Source organism: Moschus berezovskii, chromosome 21, assembly GCF_049115385.1.
Source record: "Moschus berezovskii isolate FMDL1 chromosome 21, NW_MosBer_1.0, whole genome shotgun sequence".
NCBI lineage: Eukaryota > Metazoa > Chordata > Mammalia > Artiodactyla > Moschidae > Moschus > Moschus berezovskii.
This window is the reverse complement of record NC_142480.1, coordinates 38524775-38530651: the sequence shown is the minus strand read 5'-3', so window position 1 is coordinate 38530651 and position 5877 is coordinate 38524775.

Sequence of the window (5877 nt, the reverse complement as noted above, 5' to 3'; positions counted from 1 at the left end):
ATAAACAATAAATGGTGGAGAGGGTATAAAAAAAAAGGGAACCCTCCTACACTATTGATGGGAATATAAATTGGTACAGCCACTATACATTCTTTAAAAAACTAAAACTAGATCTATCACATGATCCAGCAAGCCCACTCCTGAGCATATATCTGGAGGAAACCAATATTCTGAAAGATACAGGCATCCCAATGTTCACTGCAGCACTATTTATAATAGTCAAGACATGAGAGCAACCTAATGTCCAACAACAGAGGAATGGGTAAAGAAGATGTGGTACATATAAGGAATGGAATATCGCATGCATGCTCAGTCATGTCCAACACTGTTGCAACCCCACAGACTGTAGCCCGCCAGTCCTCTATCCATGGAATTTTCCAGGATACTGCAGTGGGTTGGCATTTTCTACTCCAGGGACTCTTCCCAATCCAAGGATTGGACCCATGTCTCCTGCATCTCTCACTGACCCACCTGGGAAGCCCTACAATGGAATATTACTCAGTCATTAAAGGAATGAAATAATGCCATTTGCAGCAACATCGATAGATTATCATACTAAGCAAAGTAAGTCAGAAAGAGAAAGACAATTATCATGTGATATTTCTTATATGTGGAATCTGAAAAATCATACAAATGAATATCTATGAAACAGAAAGGACTCACAGACATAGAGAACAGACTCGTGGTACCAAGGGACAAGGGGTGAGGGAGGAAAGATTGAGAGTCTGGGGTTAGCAGATGCAAACTATCATAGGATGGATAAACAACAAAGTCCTATTCCAAAACACAGGGAACTATATTCAATATCCTGTGATAAACTATGATGGAAAAGAATATGAAAAAGTAAAGTTAAGGCAGACAGAGAAAGACAACTATCATAGGATATTACTTACACTCAGAATCTTTAAAAAAAAAATACAAACGCACTTATTTACAAAACAGAAACAGACTCATGGGCTTAGAGAGCAAACTTATTGTTACCAGGGGGAGAGGGTGGTGGGGAGGGACAGATTAGAAGTGACATATATACACTGATATATTTAAAACAGATTACCCAGGAATCTACTGTATAGCACAGAGAACGCTGCTCAATACTCTGTAATAACCTTAATAAGAAAAGACTTTGAAATAAGAAAATAAAAGTTTCAATAGGGAATCCAGCAGAGAGATCTGCTGTTGGTTAAATTATGCACTCTTTCCAATTAACTGACTCTCCCTCCAAAGCAAATGTTCAGTTCAGTTCAGTCGCTCAGTCGTGTCTGACCCTCCGCGACCCCATGAATCACAGCACGCCAGGCCCCCCTGTCCATCACCAACTCCCGGAGTACACTCAAACTCATGTCCACAGAGTCGGTGATGCCATCCAGCCATCTCATTCTCCGTCGTCCCCTTCTCCTCCCGCCCCCAACCTTTCCCAGCATCAGAGTCTTTTCCAGTGAGTCAACTCGTCGCATGAGGTGGCCAAAGTATTGCAGTTTCAGCTTTAGCATCAGTCCCTCCAATGAACATCCAGGATTGATCTCCTTTAGAATGGACTGGTTGGATCTCCTTGCAGTATAAGGGACTCTCAAGAGTCTTCTCCAACACCACAGTTCAAAAGCATCGATTCTTCGGCGATCAGCTTTCTTCACAGTCCAACTCTCACATCCATACGTGACCACGGGAAAAACCATTGCCTTGACTAGACGGACCTTGGTTGGCAAAGTAATGTCTCTGCTTTTTAATATACTATCAAGGTTGGTCATAACTTTCCTTCCAAGGAGCAAGCGTCTTTTAATTTCATGGCTGCAATCAGCATCTGCAGTGATTTTGGAGCCCAAAAAAATAAAGTCTGACACTGTTTCCACTGTTTTTCCATCTATTTCCCATGAAGTGATGGGACCAGAGGCCATGATCTTTGTTTACTGAATGTTGAGCTTCAAGCCAACCTTTTCACTCTCCTCTTTCACTTTCATCAAGAAGCTTTTGAGTTCCTCTTCACTTTCTGCCATAAGGGTAGTGTCATCTGCATATCTGAGGTTATTGATATTTCTCCCAGCAATCTTGATTCCAGCTTTTGCTTCTTCCAGCCCAGCGTTCCTCATGATGTACTCTGCATATAAGTTAAATAAGCAAGGTGACAATATACAACCTTGACGTACACCTTTTCCTATTTGGAACCAGTCTGTTGTTCCATGTCCAGTTCTAACTGTTGCTTCCTGACCTGCATACAGGTTTCTCAAGAGGCAGGTCAGGTGGTCTGGGATTCCCACCTCTTTCAGAATGTTCCACAGTTTATTGTGATCGACACAGTCAAAGGCTTTGGCATAGTCAATGAAGCAAAAATAGATGTTTTTCTGAAACTCTCTTGCTTTCTCCATGATCCAGCGGATGTTGGCAATTTGATCTCTGGTGCCTCTGCCTTTTCTAAAACCTGCTTGAACATCTGGGATTTCACGGTTCACATGTACTAAAAATAAAATGAATTCTTTTTTGAAAAAAAAAATTTTTTTCTTTTAATCATTCTTTAAGCAATCTGTTACATGCCCTGTAATTTCCTTCCCGTTTCCTATGCTTGCTATTTGTTGAGCATCTGAGATCTGAGTTTTTCTGCTCCAATTATACACATAATAGACCTCCTAACGTTGTCCCACAGTTCATCAAAGCTTTGTCCGTTTTTTCCTGTGTTTTCAAAATTTTCTGTTTCATTTGGGACATGTCTCTGCTGCCATATTTTTAAGTATTCCTGCAGTGTCTAATGGCAGCACATACATTCTCTTCAGGTGCACAAGGTATATTCACCACAATATAGCATTTGTTAGGCCATAAAATAAGACTCAATGAATTTTAATAATGAAAAATTTATATCATTAACATTTACATTTAAAAAAACAAAATACAAAATTAATGAAGTAAAGTTCTATCTTAAGTGCAAAGTAAATCCAAAGTAATCAGAAGGAAGGAAATTAAGAGCAAAAATCAATAAAAAGAAAACAATGAGAAAAATTAGCAAAGTTAAGAATTGCTTCATTTTTGGTGTACCTGCTCCAGAAAACAGTTCCTCAAAAGGTCAAACATAAAGTTATCATATGAACCTGCACGTCTACTCCTGTGTATATATCCAAGGGAAATGAAAGCATATGTCCACACAAGAGAAATGAAAGCATATGTCCACACAAAAACCAGTGTATGAATGTTCCTATCTGGATTATTCATAACAGCCAAAAAGTAAACAGCCCAAATTTCCATCAGATGATGAATGGATACATAAAATGTGGTATATCCATATAATGGAACACTATATGGCAATAAAAAGGATTATAACATGAATAAATGAAAATAATATGCTATATTTTTTTAAAAAGCCATAAAAGACCATATATTCTATGATTCCCCTTACATAAAATGTCCAGAATAGGTAAATCTATATAGACCAAAAAAGCTTCCCTGGTGGCTCATACAGGTAAAGAATCCACCTGCAATGCAAGAGACCTAGGTTCTATCCCTGGGTTGGACAGACACCCTGGAGAAGGAAATGGCAACCCACTCCAGTATTCTTGCCTGGGAAATCCCATGAACAGAGGAGCCTGGTGGGCTACAGTCCACAGAGTCGCAAAGAGTCAAACATAACTGACCAACTAACACTTTCACTTTCACAAAGACAGAAAGCAAACTGGTAGCTGCCTACGACTGGGGAGTTAGAAAGAAAATAGGTGTGCAGTTTCTTTTGGAGGTGATGAAAATGTACTAAAACTGACAAGCGATGTTTATACAATTCTGTAAACAAACTAAAAGTCACTGAATTAAATAAATAGTTAATTAAATAAACTGTATGGTAAATGAATTGTATCTCAATAAACTTGTTATTTTAGAAAGCTGAATCATTAGAAATGTTTCTTTAATATTATAAATTCCTCACTGGACTGATATAGGAACGGGAAACAAAAAAACAGAAGACACAAACTGCAAAATTTAGGAGGAGCTACTACACCAGATTTTACAAACAACGAAAGGAAAATGGGGCAAGATTATAAACAACTTTATCCAATATATTTGATAACTTAAGAGAACTGAACAAATTCCTTTAAATACACATCTTAGCAAAACAGACTCAAAACAAAATAGAAAATCTGAATAGCCCTATAGCTACTAAAGTAATTAACTGTCAAATGCTCCAACAAAGAAAACTCAAAGCTCAGATGGCTTCAGTGGTGAGTTCTATCAAACATTTAAGAAAGACACAAACACAAACCAATCTTACACAAAGTCATTCAGAAAATACACCAGGAGAGAGTATCTTTCAACTCATTTCATGAAAGCAGCCTAATGCCAATACCAAAATTAAACAAAGATATTGGGGATGAGGAGGAAAATTACAGATTATTTTGATAAAGACAGACCCAAAACTCCTTAACAAAGCATCAGTCAATGAAAGCCAGCAATATATTAAAAGGGTACTATATCATGATCAAGTAGGATTTATCACAGCAACTCAAGGTGGTTTAACATTTAAAAATCAAGCAATGTATTATTATGTATCCATAATATGAATGAAAAATAATATGAATACATAATAATACATTGCCTACATTGTGTATCTGCCTACATATACATACCCACATACACTCCCTAACTTTTTTCACTGAGGTGTCCTGAGAATAGCAATATCCGAACATCAACAGGCACAATTAATATTCAGATGTCAGCTTCATACTATTCTTTCACTAAAAGGAACCAGGACTCCCTGGAGAAAAGACTGATGCCAGGGCTGGGATAGGAAAGGTACAAAAAGCCTAGAACATCTTATTCTATCAGTAAGTAAGGCCCCAAAGAATGATGGGAACATATTAAGACACAGAAGCCCCTAGAAGGACTTCTCACTAGCCAAATGCAGAACAATTTGTACATCAACAAAAATAATAACAACAGATTTTCACCCACCGAACATAATAGGGACAATAAGTCCTATTATAAATAAATATTCAATGTTCGCTTATAAGAAAATAAATGTAAATGAATAAACTGAAAGTTTGAGGAGAACTGGAATATTCACATCATTTCAAAGTACCTCTTTATAAAACATTTATTAATTACAAAGGGGAAAACAGCTTTACAGTGGAGAAGTTTGACAAATATCACCTTAATCAAACAGTCAAAGTGAAAACCTAATAAGATACAATGAAACTGTATACCACTTGATAGGATGAAATATCACTTTTGTGATATTCCTGTCAAAGACGCATATATAATCTAAATTGAACAGTGAGGAGACAACAGACAAACCCAAAATAAGGGACATTCTACTCTATGAAATAGCTGTCCTATAATTTTCAAAAGTATCAAGGTCATGAAAGTCAAAATAAGACAGGAACTCTCTGAGATGGAAGGACACATGACAACCATATGCAACATTTGATTACAAATTACAACCCTTTACTATAATATATAGGACATTATGGGGACAACTGGCAAAACCTGAACAGGGTCTGATGTTCACATGGTTATTAATGTACTGGTGCCAATGTCCTGATTTTAAAAGTTGGACTGTGGTTTTATAGGAGAATGTCCTACATATTTGGAAATGATGGAGAATCATCTAAGCAACTTACTCTCAAACAGTCCACAAAAATAAAGGTTTTTACTTTGTATTTGAAAGTTTTCTGTAAACCTGAAATCAGCTCAGAAAAGATTTAAGAGTCTTAAAAGAAAAATATACACATACACACACAAAGACAAATATACACACAGAGACACACACACACACACACATGCTGAGGTCTAACAAAGTTAATGAGCCAGAATCTCCAGGGAATACAGGATTCATGTTAAAGAAAGTCTTTTTATTTATTTATTTTTATTTTTTAAATTTATTTATTTTAATTGGAGGCTAATTACTTT